This window comes from Dasypus novemcinctus, chromosome X, assembly GCF_030445035.2.
Source record: "Dasypus novemcinctus isolate mDasNov1 chromosome X, mDasNov1.1.hap2, whole genome shotgun sequence".
NCBI lineage: Eukaryota > Metazoa > Chordata > Mammalia > Cingulata > Dasypodidae > Dasypus > Dasypus novemcinctus.
The window spans coordinates 140,462,509-140,479,334 of NC_080704.1; the positions used below are offsets into that span (position 1 = coordinate 140,462,509).

Genomic DNA, 16,826 nt, shown 5'->3' on the forward strand with positions numbered 1-16,826 from the left:
CTAATTGCTAGTGATTTTGAAGATTTTTTTATGTCTTTCTTTGCCATTTGTATTTCTTCTTTGGACAGTTATCTTTTGAAGTTTTTTGCCCATTTTTTAATCAGATAGTTTGTATTTTTATTGTTGAGTTGTATGATCACCTTATAAATTTTGGATATTAAACCCTTATCAGGTATGCGATTACCTAAGATTTTCTCCCATTGTGTTAGTTGCCTTTTCTCCCTTTGACAAAGTCATTTGAGGCAAAAAAAAAAATGTTGAATTTTGAGGAAGCCCCATTTATCTATTTTTTTCTAGGTAAATGCTGTATATCTATACAAATATTGGATAATTGTGCTATTATTAACTAAATATATTATGTGAAATATAAATATATTATGTGAAATATGAAAGAGTAAAATTACATATGTGACTGTTTTTCTTTGAAGGTGAATAAATATAGTTTAATACAACAAAATATTAATATCAGACCAAAAATTGTACAAAATAAAGGAGGCCAGACAAAGAGTACTATGGACTGTATGATTCCATTTGTATAAAATATAAATATAAATTAATTTATAAATATGAAATTAGTTTAGTGCTTTTGTAGGGCTGAGGAGGAATGCTAAGTGGCATGGAATCTTCCTTTTAGGAGTAATCCAATTTTTCTAAAATATTTGAAATGATGAATATACAACATTGTGATTATACTAAAAGCCATTGATTATACTCTTTAGAAAATTCATATAGTATGTGAATATATCTTAATAAAACTGCTTAATAAACAAATAAATGATCATGTAAGAATAGCCAGAAATAGCAGCTATATACAACAGGGGAAACAGAGAGATATTGAGAAGTGAGGAATTTTCTTATTTGTCTGTTTTCTGATTTTTATTATTATTGAAATAATAAAAATCCTCTAATAATGATTGAAATGATGAACACACAACTATATTATTATTCCAGTATTATTGGGTGAATTGTTTATTTTATATGTGTCAATAAAATTTATTTGTTTAAAATAAATCCAAATGATTGGGACCCTGTACAAGCAAAGTGCAAGTCAGATGGAGAGAGAAGCCTTCGGGAGCAGCCAGAAGCTGGAACTCAGTGGAGCCCAGATGGGAAAGTAGATGCTACCATGTTAATTGCCATCTGATGAAAAAGCCAAGGAACCCAAGATTTGCTGGAAAGCCAGAAGATAAATGACCCTGGGATTAAGCAATCCTTCTAGACTTTGAAATTGTGAGCCAATAAATTCCTGTTGTTAAGCGAGCCCATTTTATACTATTAGTTTTAGTAGCTAGGAAATTAAATAGGAGAGGAGAGGTGGGGAGTCAGCAGGGAAAGGTAGAGTGGCATTGACTTTCTAGAAGTATGGTGTAATCAGTATCCATTGCCTAAGATGTCAAATGAAAGCAGGTTTAACCTTCTTTAGTCAGTCAAGTAGTCTGGACATAGAGCAAATTTTAGATGATTTCCTGTGATTCTACATGTAAAATTACTCAGCATATCCATATTTCCTCTTGAATTCATGACTGTGTTTGCCAAAAATTTCTTGCTTACCTCTTTATTCTCAATATAATATACCAAAAGCAATCATTTTAAGTAAGTCCTAAAGCTGATGATATCCATAATAAGGGAACTTTTAGAGCAAAAGAAAATAGGTTTCAGTCAAACATATTGTTCCACAAGATTCTGACACCAAAAATTCTCAATTACAGAAAATTCCATTAGGACATCTATTTTCATATTCAGTCTGCATATATGGAAAATGAGTGAAACATAAAAATACTATTACTGTGGCATGATTTTGTACTGCAGAATTCAGCTAGTAAAGCCCTTGATGCTTAGCATTGCAATGGGCCTAGTACATTACATAGCTCAAACTGTCAAATAAATATTTTAATTATATTCTAAACATTATTCTGATTACTACCAGAAATGGGTATTTAGAGTAATTTTTAAGCTTTCTCTGAATTATCATCTCCATAAATAGTGCTTCCTGTTTCTCAAGTAGTTCCTAGAACATAATTTCAATAAATGACTGTTGATTGAGCAAAAACAGTTAAAAGGAAATACTATCACATTTTATTAGAAGTGATAGCTATAGTAGGGCCAAATCACATTTTTTCCTGCCTTATCTTCTTCTCCCAAAAAATTTAGCTGGATTTTAACAACAGTCATAGATGCATTAAACCCTTAGAGCAAGGGAAGTAGACAATAGTCAATAGTAGTTGGAAAATTATGTGGGGGGATGGAAAAGATATTGACAATTCTTGGAGTCTAAGTAAAGAAAGGAAAATAAGTCATTAACTTTCATTGTCTACTAAAAAGAAGCAAATGAATTACCAGTAAGAAAAACTCTCTGAGACTATGGCTTTATCCTTTGGGATAAAATACTAGTGTGATCCTTCATATGAGAAGTATTAAGCAATACAATATTGTTTTGTATACTTTTACATAATAAAAGTAGAAGGGCAGTCTTTTTTATGCCTTTCTATAGTGACTACATAGAAAAGGAGAGAATATGAAATGCTTTTCTATACCTCATAAAGATATTTTTATGGGTAAATATAATAGCTCTGTCTAAATATGCAGCAGTATAGCAATATGATTAGATAGAGAACTTCAGCAGAGATTGGTTTCCATATAACCTAATTATCAAAATCATCTGGAGATCTTTGATAATGCACTTGTTGTTTTCTGATTCTTGAAGATATTGTTTCAATATGTAAGGAATCCAATGTTTAAAATAGTTCTCTACTTGGATCCTTCTGACTATTTGACATTGTATTCTATGGGGTTCTTCAGAATATGTTTGCATCTGATGTAGATATGATATTTGCTTGATACTATGTTATTATCATTTCCTTAATTTTCCTCTGATTCCCAAAAATTTGATTTTCCAGGTAACAATGTAACTGCTAGGGATCCAAATTTTCCAAGCCTTAAAAATTGAAATAATATCTATAGCATTGACCTGAATTCGTGGAAACTCTAAAAGGTGGCATAGCATGCAAATTTTGCCTGGAAAAATAAATATACCACTCGTGGTAGTTTGAAGCTGTATCTACACCAAGAAACACATGTTCTTAAATTTAAATCATTCCTGTGGGTATGAACTCATTGCAAGAACTTTTGATGAAGTTACTTAAGTTAAGGTGTGGCCCTGCTCAATTAGGATGTGTCTTAACATGATTAATTGTGTTTTTTATAAGTGGAATGAAATTCAGACAGACAGAAAGACAGGGAGCAGTCAGAAGCTGAAATCATTGGAAACTGGAAGAGAAGGGAAAGACTAGGAAACGTTGCCATATCTATTGCCATGTGACATAAAAGTCAAGATAAGGATCACTGGTAACCAGCCTAAGAGTGCCAGTCTGTCAGAAAAAAGCATCTCCTTGATAACACCTTGATTTGGACTTTCTTTTAACCTCAAAGCCATGAGCAAAAAAACACCTATTTTTTAAAAAGATTTATTACCTATTTATTTATTTCTCTTCCCTTCCCCCTCCCCCACCCCGGTTGTTCTGTGTTTATTTGCTGTGCCTTCTTCTTTGTCCGCTTCTGTTGTTGTCAGCGGCACGGGAATCTGTGTTTCTTTTTGTTGCATCATCTTGTTGTGTCAGCTCTCCATGTGGGTGGCGCCATTCCTGGGCAGGCTGCATTTTCTTTCGTGCTGGGCGGCTCTCCTTATGGGGCGCACTCCTTGCGCGTGGGGCTCCTCTACGCGGGGGACACCCCTGTGTGGCATGGCACTCCTTGTGTGGATCAGCACTGCGCGTGGGCCAGCCCCACAAGATTCAAGGAGGCCCGGGATTTGAACCGTGGACCTCCCATGTGGTAGATGGACGCCCTAACCACTGGGCCAAGTCTGCTTCCCAACACCTATTTTTTAACCCAACACATTTCATGGTATGTTTTTGAGCAGCCGAGGAAAGTAAAACACATCATATGGGAGGAAGAAAAAATAATTTAAATATATTGAATATCTACAGTGTGCCAGGAACAGTGTAACTTTTTATCATTTTATACATGTTATCACATTTATCCACAAGAACAATTCTGGGAAGCTATTATCCCCATTTTACAAACGAGGAATAATGAAACTCAGAAAGATTAAGCTTTGCACAAAATCACGCAGCTTATGAGGGGTGGATCTGATATTCAACTGTTGTTAAATCCAATGATCTTTCCACTGTCCCATACCATTTCTATTGAAAGTAATACAGTCTGCAACATACTGTGGGTTCAAAAATAATAACCGGAGGCTTGGTTAAAAATCAGAGCGAAAAATTAAATAGTGCTCCTATTTGAAACAAGAGCAAAGATACATAATTTATTAATGAATTCATTGTTCTTCAAGGCCTATTATAACTGAGATTGTTTCTCCACACTTGTACCACTATACAAAAAAGCTCAGGAACTATGATCCTTTGATCATTATATGTGGGTAGAGATTTTTGCCATTGAGAAATGGATCAAACAGATAATATCCACATGCTAAAAATTAAAACACAGCAAATCACAACCCAGTTTGAAAAAATCTACTAAAAAAGAAATTTCAAAATCCCTTTAGTAAACAAGCACCAAAGAGCCAGATTTTACATAGATCTTTTAAATTGTGTTTATCTCAGTGTGAAGGCATGGCAGAAAGCCTAAAGCAAATGTAATTTGTAAAAAATACTATTGGCAGCGCAGTTGCTGTACATTAAAAGCAAGCTTATCATTATGGTGATACAACTGAAAGAGGAGACTGACACTAGACTAAATCAAGAATATTGTGTCATAAATTTAAAATGCAAGATATAAACCAACAGTATACCCTAAGATAATATGTTTGTCCTATTATTACTTGGATTCAGAGTTTATTATCTGTTTTGCATTAAAAAATCATATTTTAGGAACTTGACCTACCAGTTTTGCATTCAAGGTGTTAAACCTACCTGGGACTATTACCATTATTAATTGATATAAAATGTTTTTTCCACTGGAAAGATTGCTGCATGCCTATATGCTAATAATTTAAATGGAGTTCTATAATGGGAGAAGCAAAAATTAAAACATTGATAGTGTTGCTGGTTCAAGAAGACAGACAGCACACATTTATTTCCTCTTTCTTACAATATCTCCTTGAAAAACATCAAAGTACTAAAGACAAAGAATCTATATATTCACTAAAAATGAAAGAGGCATTAGAAGATCAGAGATTCAACAAATTTCTGGTAGATGAATGAAAGATGAGATCTTATGGTGAAAGCTACAACTCAGGGCATGCACAGAGTACTGCAGGAGAGGTGAGAGTTGCTTTCATCAGAGAGCTGGAATGGCAACAAAACTACAAAGTCACATAACTAATGCTTACAGCAGTGACCTCTAAGGTTGTGTGAACTCATCTCAGGAGGTGCACAATGTGGCACAAATGCAAAAATTTTAAGTTTTAATTTCCACTTATTTTCAATCAAAAATGAGGAATTTATTATACTTATCAATATTTTGTAAAGAGTACTATATGTATGTATTTTGGACATAAATATAATTTGATGAATGACTTTTTTAACTGATAATGTCTCAGCAATTGTTGTGTGGGTCAGCAATTCCCATGTATGTGTAGTTCTGGCTTTCATCCACAGGCTAAGGCCAAAGATCTATATTCTCTAAAGAAATTGAATGGTCCATGAGGGAAGGATTACTTTTCTTAATATAGAAGCTGATATCCCAGAGAAGAACCATCCTCATTTTGGCATGAGGGAAGAGGCACTTTGTGTCTGTTTTCTGCTGTGAATGCTAAAATATAACCCATTAGATTGATGTTAAATATGACTTTCATGAGGAGTCCTGTGGGAAAAGAAGGCCTCAATATCGGCAAAGGAATAGCCTAGTAAATGATACACTTATTCATTTGTAAGTATGAATGGAAAACCCAGGATTATCAGATATTTGAGGAAAACTAGAAGGATAAAATAGAAGCAAACTAATCTTAGGAGAATCTGGGATAATTTGGAAGAAAAAACCTTGACCAAGAGGGGGAAATATCAAATAAAAATGAATTTTTATGGCTAAGAGATTTCAAAGTGAGTCAGGATATCATTCCAGAGGTTACTATGCTTATGCACATCTCAGCAGGACCTCAATGACTGTTAAAGTAAACAATGCCTCAAACAGCAGGCTACCTGATGTCTCTTGAGCTACTGAGACACTATAGGCAGGGCCAACAATGTCCAGAATTCAGCACCCTGTCAATGTGCTTTACTTTGGAATATATGCTCCCCAATATAAGAGTTAGAAACACTTACAATGACTCCACGCATGACTCTTTTGTTCTTTTTACTTGAACTTATAATTAGCAATATACTCATTAATTATATGTCCCAGAGACTTATATATTCAGTCTGTTCATATACCACTTGAACCCAGAGTCTCTGCAGAGTTGCAACACCTACTCTCCAGTTTATTGGACTTAGCCAGAACAACTAACAAAAAGAAATAATGAACAAAGCCTATCCCCAAAAAACAGAGAGTATTTACAACTGCAAACAAAACAGTTCCATCCTTCTGCGCCATGGGATCTAAGGCCCCTTTCAGTCAGAAAGAGAAGGCATCACCATCCCCAAATCCTCAAGATTGACGAATGAACAAATCTGACAGGGGAATGCAATTTGGACTAGTGTAGACTTATTATTTTAGCAATGGAAGAAATCTTATCATTGATATAAGGGAGAGGGAATAAGCAAGAAGTGTAACATGGGGCATTTGGGGGATATTAATATGTTCCTGCATGACATTGCAATGATGCATACAGACCATTATACATTTTGTCAAAACCTATAAAATTGTGCAGTGCAAAATGTACAGTATAGACCATGGCTAGCATCAATGTTTCAATATGTATTCATCAATTGTAACAAATGTACTACAGTAATGAAAGATGTTATATAGAGGAAAGTGTGGGAGTTGGAGGGGGTGGGGTATATGGGAACCCCCTATATTTTTAACATAATATTTATATAATTTAAAGTTTATTTTTTAAAAGGGATTAAAGAAACAAAAAGTGATCCTAACTAATATTTTTTGAGATAATTTAAAAGATACTGCAATTGTAAAATAAGAAAAGGTTGCTGTAAGAAAAGAGTAATAATAAAACTAGGAAATATTTATGGAAATTTAAATATGCTTACAATTATAAAGTCAATAGAATAAATTCAAATTGAATATAAAATGAATTTGAAAATCTTACAAAAATTGTTATTACATAGTTGTTAAAAGTTTTATTGCAAAACTTTAAGAGTCATAAAACAATGCCTTTGGTAAATGAGTATTTGGTAGAGTTAGAACAGTTAAAAACTGAATAAAGAGATAAACTGATAATTATGATTTCCTATTAGGTGGGTCACCAGAAGATAATTTAAATATCAAAATATTAAGGTAGAGTTTTTAAAAGTTATGAAAGCATCAAATATTTTGCAAAATTTACCTTTTTACTTTCGTACTTTGAGATTTAGATGCCAAATGAAGAAAATAGTGGAATAGTAGCTAATAATTTGCATGGCAAACTTCTTTCCCAACCTTTCCTAAAAAAAATGTTTGTACTAGTTTACATTTTTTGTTTGTTATAAGAAGTCAATGCATAGTTTAAATTAAAACATAAAGTTTGTTAAATATAATATTAAATCAAATTATTTTTGTTTAGTATTCCAGTCAAAGCCTTACTCACAATTTTATTTTATACTATAATTGCAACTATGAAAGCTTGGTTCCTATTTTAAATTTTCAAACTTTAAGTTGTGTTTTCTTTAACATGGATAATGAAATTTTAGAAAAATTTGATTTAAGAAGCTGGATGATCTTATTCATTAGGTAAATAAAATATACATTTCGTATGTTAACTGCCAAAAGAAAAAAAGTGTGGCCCATTATGCTAGGCAAAACAAAAACTCTACAAGTAAATAAAGTTCCAAATATGAAGAAAATTAATATGTAAATGATTTGGAGCATTAAATGGAGTATGAAATAGAAAAATGCATTTGCTGTTAATGCTTGAGCCATCCTTCTTTAAGATTCTATATCCTTTTTTCTGTGGATCAAGTCATGCTACTTGCATGCACAGTGATTATTTCCATAACTAGAACATTGAAAATTAAAAACATACATATATATGAATATAATTTTCACAACCAACCTATAGGTGAAGATGGAATTTTTAACACTTAAAATATAGACTTTATGTTTTATGAAAAAGAAAAGGTCATGTTGATTAAAAATGAGAGAAAAGGGGTAAAACCAGGATGATTGTACCAAATTTCTCATCTGGCATTGTGAACGAATCATTGATTATTTTCTAATACCAATAAATTATGATATAAGATTTTATAAATATAATTAATAGAATAATTATGAATTGTATATATGTAAGATATGGGGAATATTTGGAGGGCAAGAATACTGTGATTGCACAATTATTCATAATTAAATACTTAATTTTTTTGTCAATGTGAACTTTTTTTTGAGAAGTTGTGAGTTTACAAAACAGTTATTCATAACATACAGGTTTCCAGTATATTGATATATTGTCCCACCACCAACACCTTACATGATTATGACACATTTGTTATAATCAGTGAATGAACATCATCATAATATTAGTCATCCATATTCCATAGCTTCTTTTTGGTGTATTATTCCACAAACCATCCTATCATTAACACCATGCATTTTTATCAGCTCAGCCCATTTCAGAATGGTTTCATTACTCCAGAAGGAAAAATCCCATAACCCCTTACACACCCTTATGGTTGACCCTTAGCATTGATATAGTAACTTCTTTGCCATTACTGTAAAAACGATACTATGCAACTATTAACTCCAGTATTTATTTAACATTAGCTGCATTTTTCATGTATTTCCATATTCTCAACAGTTTGTATTAGAGGAGTATTCTTTTGTTTGTACTATTAGCCATAATAATCATCCATTACCAAAATCACTGTTATGCATTCCCTAGATTATCCTCTAGCTTTCTTTCAATTGACATTAACCTCTCTAGAGTACCCCATTATATTTCCTATAATGTGTTACATTCAATTCTATCCCATTCCCTATATTTACAATCCACCTTATTAAACATTCTACATACTGTCAACATCAGCTCCCCTTCTCAACCTGTGTTTTATCTCCTACTAGCCTACACTCTAGAGTTTACTGAATTTACTCATCATATTTAGTTCATATTAGTGAGACCATATAATATGTTTCCTTTGCGCCTTGCTTATTTCACTCAACATAATGTCCTCAAGGTTCATCCATGTTCTCATATGCATCCCAACTTCATTTCTTCTTACACCTGAATACTATTCTATTGTACGTAAATATCACATCTTATCTATTCATATGCCAGTTGATGGACCCCTGAGTTGCTTCCGTCTTTTAGCAATTTTTTTTAAAGATTAATTTTATTTATTTATTTCTCTCCCCTTCGCCTCCTTACCCCGGTTGTCTGTTCTCTGTGTCTTTTTGCCGCGTCTTCTTTCGCGCTGGGCGGCTTTCCTTACGTGGTGCACTCCTTGCACGTGGGGCTCCCCCACGTGGGGGACAACTCTGCGTGGCAGGGCACTCATTGGCGCATCAGTACTGCGCATAGGCCAGCTGCACACAGGTCAAGGGGGCCCGGGGTTTGAACTGCGGAACTCCCATGTGGTAGACGGATGCCCTAACCACTGGGCCAAGTCTGCCGCCCTCTTTTAGCAATTATGAATAATACCACTATCAACATCGATGTGCAAATATCTGCTCATGCCCTTGCTTCAATTTTTCAGAAATTATTCCATTTAGCAGGATTGCAAGGTCCTCATTTTTATATGCTCCAGAGAGAAGTTTCCAGCAGGGGACCAAGGTGAAATGAACTCCCAAGGCTGTGGAAAAGGCAGCAGCAGATAGGTGATGACTGGTGAGAAGTCTTTCAAATAAAAAAAACAAACTTGTCCACCATCATCAATTCTGCTTATTATTGTGTGGATTTATTGGCCAAGAAAAAGAAATAAATGTCAAAACAAGATAGTTGCTGATCACTGAGAGTTCAGCCTTCTCCTCTGGGCTTCCTTTCTCAGGTACAGGTTTGCACAGGGCTTGTCTCTCAGGGTTTTCTCTCTCTCCTGACACAGGGCACATTTCTTTTCAGGCTTTCCACTTCATTCTCAACTGTCTCCCCAAAATCAACTGTAATCTGAGGAAAATGGTTCATCTATCCCTGGGGCCTTAGCTGTTTGAGCCTTTTCCTTTTTGTCACATGGCGGGGTCAAAATGACAAAGCTCTCTCCTCTTACCATGTAAATATTTAAAATTTTGTAAATAGAAAATTGGTGCATAAGAATATAATATAGAGTTCTTGTGGTAATCACCAGAAAAAAAATGACTGCTGCATAGTAAGACTGGCAATTTGAGAAGGACAGATTTTTTGCAAACCTTTTATTTATTATCTTTCTGCATATTTTGAAATTTCATTCCCATATTTATGCTCCAATTCCACCCTCCTGAAGAAACTAATGCAAAATTTTGATGTGTATCCTTTTTACACTTCTCTGTTCCCCATATACAGACTTAAACAAACAAATTTGTTGTTCTATTTTAAAACAAACATTGATTATACTCCAAAATTTAAATTAAAAAATATATATAATAGCTGACATCCATCTACGACAACTTATAGATCCAATTCCCTCTTTATCTCTTCAATATGGAACAGTTTTTCAGTCTTTTGTTTTTCATAACTTTGATGTTTTTTAAGAGTAAGGACAATTATTTCATTGTTCCTCAATTTGGGTTTGACTGATGTTTCTTCTTGCTTACATGCAGGTTACACATTTTTAGGAGGAATCCATAAAAGTGATTTTCTGTCCTTTTCACTGTATCTTATGAGGATAAAAAAATGTTTATCCTATAAATGGTAATGTTGTAAAAAGACACTTTTTACACAACTGGGGAAATTTGGAAACATAATAATAATGCTATGGTTAGTTTTTGTAGGTGTCACAATGGTATTGTGTTTCTGTTTAAAAGAAATGGTTAGAAATACATGTTAGAGAAAATTTTAGATATAGCCAGTATTTTATTTTACTTTGATGTATGTTAAATAATTCCATATTAAAAAACTGCCCATAAAAGCACATAATAAAATGTACTTCATAAGAAACCTTGTATATATATTTTTTTTCACTGAAAAAACAATCATGCCTCATTCTTGCTTGTAATACCAGGTCAGACCAGACCTGAATAGTACAAAAGTAAGTTGTAGAATACAGCTTGCATTTTAAGATGTTTTCGTAGATCTATATGATTGTAAATGCTCCCATAGCTTTCTTTTGCAGAGCCCTGAAGAACCATTTTAGTACCAGGCATTGCAGACTACAGTTGGAAAACTTTACTATTTTCCTGTGGGAGATGGGGACTCAATGGCTGAGAATATTACAAGTGGGAAAACGCCATAATAATAAAATCTCCCTGAACATAGGCTGTCAGGATATTTTCAAAAAAGAATATTTTTGTTATTAAAGAATAATCTAAAATGATACAATATTTAATGAGGATGTATTGTTTGCATTTAAGCAAATATAAAAACTTAGGACAAAATTATTCTCCAGGACAGATTCCACTTAACATTAGTGTTTTAGTAATTGAGACAAATAGACTTTACTTTTCAATTATCTCTGGATTTTTTATGCTAACACATATAATCAAAATAGTGATAGCCCAGAAGCCACCCAAATTCAGCTTAAAACTATATTATACCACCCTCCTCTGTCATTCTTTAACCTCTTCAGTTTAATAGAATTTCCAACATACAGTATGCATCAGTATGGTGGTCAACTCAGGGACAAAGATACAGAAAACAAAATGGCTTAAGGGAATTCAGTATAACTAATGGTGCCATTAAGACATTCTATAAGGAGAAGACACAGGCAAAATAGATTTCTGGGTCAGACAAAACTTACCTCATCTTATAGTAACAAAAAGCAGACCAGTCCTTTACCTCCTGGAGAGGAAGGTGAGGTGATTGGCTTGATGTCCATTACAAGAGAGTTTGGCAACTCTAGGCACAAATCAGTAATGTTGATTTAACTATCTTTTGATTATTCTGAAATAGTGTTCAATTTATGCATTATACAGGTCTTTAACTATTTTTCCTTTCTTCCATGGCTCTGTTAGTCAGCTCATTTATAGCTTACCAAATGTAGTCCAGAAAGCACACATTTGTCAAACTTTGGGACTTGGGTAAAGAAAGGCTGCTGGGAGGAGAATAAAACTACCGGTTAAAGCAGGTTTATAAACAATTTGAACATATCATTTATTTATGAATTCCATATCTTCCTTATTATAGATAATTATGAGTTTTATGAAACAACTTCATTTAAAATGATTATGCACTAGAAATTTACTTTCAAGATACAAAAGTCCTCATTTTATTTTTTCTTTTCTACTTTATTTTCTGAAATGAACGTCCATTAAAAAAATATTCCATCAAGGACTTTCTTCTTTGCTAATGCTCAATTTCAACTTTTTTGTGTGTATCTGTCTTACAAGAGAAAAAATGTAAAATTGCTTCTGCAGCATTTTTAAAGTATTCTTGTAGTAGCAACTGATTCAAAATAAGGCTTTGTTTCAAAGCATGCAGTTTCGATGTGTCTGCACTGATGATGGAAATATTTTCATTTTGTTCCTAAGCTGCCAGGTCATTTTCACTGTCAGACAATGTACACAGCATAGTATCATTTTCACAGATTGGAAAATAGTACTGTATTTCATCTAATGTCTTTCAGGAAGCAGTAATATATGTTTAGCTTTTACCGTATGAGTCCTTACATCTGCTTGGGATTTACGCTTCATATGGCAGCCTACATTAGTGAACTTTCCTCTGAATGAAATTAACTAGTTTCACTTGTGGACAGAAATTTAATCCAAGTTCTTATTTTATTTTTAGGAGATGAAATTCATGTGCATCCTCCATGTAGACATGTAATTTCTCAATTACTTCTGCTTGCTTATCATAAAATAGGCAGACAGCAGAGACAGGGAGTTTTTAACACTTAAAACTGTCATCTTTCTGATAGTCTAACAACTCCCAATCATCTTTCAATTGAACTTCAGTACAAGATTTTTGAAGTTCCAAATAATTGATAACCTAAAAATACTCTCTGTTCTTAGGATTGATCTTACAATGCCTTTTTTTTTTTCTCACATGTTCCTTAAGTTTACTTTTTGTCCCTGAAGGTCTTCTCACAGTACAAGCTCTTTATGTTGCCAAGCTTTTCCTGTAATTTATGTAGAAATTGATTTCAGTTTAAAAATATTGTCTGGTAATCCAATATCGAAAGCATGTTCTCTGGCCAAGTGGTTTAAAAAGGTAGGTCTATTTCTGAGGAATTCTGTACTGCAAAATATACAAATGCCATGAAATCTAGTATTATTTCTTTCTTGCTGTTATTGTTTCAGCATTTATTTTAGTCTTTGTTTCTGAAGTTCTTTAAAAACTCTACCTTCTGACAAAAAAAATCACTTAAAAACAATTTTCTTGTTCTTAAAATGAAGCTGCGGAATTGATCCTTATCACACTACAAAAATCTGTGATGGGTTGCTCAGTGAAACTTTTCCTCCAATATAAAATATAACTGGAAATCAGCAACCAACTTGATATCAGCTATGACAACCTTATGCTTGATAATCATGTGCTTTAGAAGTTTATCTTGCTCAGACACAGGAAAATATTATTCACAGAAAATACAAGGTGGAGATCAACAACCTTCTAAAGTAGTGGTGCCACCTGGACTTTCTGTCAGGGAAAATGGCTCCAGAATACAATCTTTAGTGTCATCATAATGGAAAACCCAATTCCACAATGGTTACCACTATCATCCTGCTCCCTGTAGAAGCAGCCCCTCTGGTCTTAGGAGCAGCCGTTAACATCGCTGAAGGGATTTTGACAATTTTTAAATTGGGTCATTTGTCTTCTTATTGTTGAGTTGCAGGATTTATATATTTTGGATACCATATCCTGATAGGATATGTGGTTTCCAAATATTTTCTTCCATTTTTTAAGTTATCATTCACTTTCATAACAAAGTCCTTTGATGTACAAACTTTTTTTTTAATTTTGAAGAGGTCCCATTTACCTAATTTTCTCAATACTTGTGATTTGGGTGTAAAGTCTAAGAAACTATTGCCTAACACTAGATACAGAAGATACTCCCCTATTTTCTCTTCTAGTAGTTTTCTAATTCAGATTCCTTAATTAAGGTCTTCTACCTACTTTGAATTAATTTTTGTATGTAGTATGATACAGAGGTCTTCTTTCATTCTTTTGTACATAGATATTCATTTCTCCCAGCACCATTTGTTGAAGAGACTATTCTTCCCGAATTGAATGGACTTGGCAGCCCTGTCAAAATTCAGTTAGTCTTAGGTGTAAGGGTTTATTTCTCAACTATTAATTTGATTCCATTTGTTGATATATCTATCCTTGTGTCAGTACCATTCTGTTTTGAAGACTGCAACTTTGTAATAAGCTTTAAAGTCAGAAAGTATGAGTCCTTTACCTTGATTCTTCTTTTTCAAGGTGTCTTTTGCTAATCAGGGCTACTTACCCTTCCAAATAAATTTGACAATTGAGTTTTCCATCTCTGCAAAGTAAGCTTTTGGAATTTTGATTGATATTGCATTGATTCTGTAAATCATTTTGGGTAGAATTAATAAACTTACTGAAAGTTACTCTTCTAATCCGTTAACATAGGATATCCTTTCATTTATTTACATCTTCTTTGATATCACTCAGCAATATTTTGTAGGTCTCTATACACAAATCCTTATAAGCCTTGGTTAAATTTATTCCTAGAGTGTTTATACTTTTAGTTGTCTACTGTGCTAGGAATTTTTTTCTTAGTTTCCATTTCTGATCCTTTATTACTTGTGAATAGAAGCACTCATGAATTTTGGGTGTTATTCTTGAACAAGGCCACTTTGCTGAATTCATTTATTAGCTCTAGGAACTTTGTTTTGTATTTTTCAGGATTTTCTGCATATAGGATAATGTCATTTTCAAATTGGGAAGATTTTGCTTCTTCATTTTCAATTTGGAAGCCTTTCATTTTCTTTCTTGCCAAGTTGCTCTGGCTAGAAATTCCAGTACTTTGCTGAATTAAGGGGTGATGATTACTGGGACATTCTTGTCTTAATCCAAATCTTAGAAGCAAAGCTTTCAGTCCTTTACCATGCAGTATGATGTTAGCAGTAGGTTTTTCATCTATGCCCTTTATCAAATTGAGGAAGTTACCTTCTATCACTATTTTTTAAATGTTCTCTGTTTTTTAAACCAAGAAAGGAATTTGGAATTTTGTGAAATACTTTTTCTGCATCAATTGAGTTGATAATGTGTTTTCCCCTTCCTCTTGTTAAAGAGATGTATTACATTAATTTATTTTCTTATGTTGGACCACCCTTGCATATCTGGGATAAAATCCACTTGATCGTGGCATATGATTCTTTAAATATGCTTTTGGGTTTAATTTTCAACTGTTTTGGTCAGGATTTTTGCAGTTATATTCATAAAGAGAAATTAATTTGTAATTTTCATTTTTTTTCGTAATATCTTCATCTTCCTATGCTCTTAAGGTGATGTTGGCCTCATAGAATGATTTAGGTCGTGTACGTCAGCCAAAGGGGTACTGATGCTATATATCTGAAATCTGTTGGCTTTTATAAAGGGTATTTATTTGGAATAGAAGCTTACATTCACAAGGCCATAAAGAGTAAGTATCTTCCCTCACCAAAGTCTGTTGCCATGTGTTGGAACAACATTACGACCTTTCTCTGTGAGGATTCAGCTTTCCTCTTCCACCTAAGACTCTGTGGTCCCAGCTTCTTCTGATCTCAACTGTCAACTAGCATAAGGCTCATCTCTCTCCCTGGGACTCATTACTTTCCAGGATTTCTCAAATGTTCAAGGCTCCGGTTTCTTCAGCTATAAAAATCAGGTGAATGGCTGAACTTTCCCTCAGGAGCTCCATCTGGAGCATAATTACTGGTAATAGCATGATGATATCATCTCACAAACTGTAACAAGTGTTATAAAATGCTGTGGGGTGGTGGTGAAGGGTGTGATAAGGGAATTCTATGCATGTGCATGATTTTTTGTACGTTCACAAATTCTGTAATAAAAATATAATTAAAAATGAAAAAAAAACATTTATTTCATATGAAATTCTAATTTCACTGGGATTCCTGTATTTTATTTGTAAAGACTACAGATATATTATCACTTATTTGATTTTCTTTATTATATTGTTTGCCAATTAGATAAATAATTAAATTTGATAATCAATTTTAATGACTCAAGCAGATATTTTCCACCTCATTATAATATGAGCATTTCCAAGGGTTTTGAAATTGTTTCTATTATTTTACTTGTTACAATTGTTATATATATTTTTTCATTTTGTGAATACATTTTGGAGCACTGCTGCACCACATGTATAATGGTTTACATTGTAATTCACTCTACCCCAGTCCAAATAATGCGCCATGGCAGGACATACAATGCCCAGCATCTGTCCCTGCAGTAGCACAAAGGACAACTCCAAGTCATGAAAATGCCCCCACATCATATCTCTTCTTCTCTCTCCCTAACCTCAGCAGCTACCATGGCCAATTTCTCCACATCAATGCTACAATTTCTTCCATTACTAATCACAATAGTTCCATAGTAGAATATCAGTAAGTCCACTCTAATCCATACTCTATTCCTCCATCCTGTGGACCCTGGGATGGTTATGTCCACTCTACCTCTATATCAAGAG

The 16,826-nt window shown here is 33.6% G+C and overlaps 2 pseudogenes; one reads left to right on the plus strand and one right to left on the minus strand.

Moving 5' to 3' along the window:
- Nucleotides 1-12,517: 12,517 nt before the first annotated feature.
- On the minus strand, nt 12,518-13,853 carry LOC101431188 (zinc finger protein 277 pseudogene; annotated as a pseudogene).
- Nucleotides 13,854-13,873: 20 nt separating this feature from the next.
- Nucleotides 13,874-16,826, plus strand: part of LOC111762967 (ankyrin repeat domain-containing protein 11-like) — a 29,413-nt pseudogene continuing 26,460 nt past the window's right edge.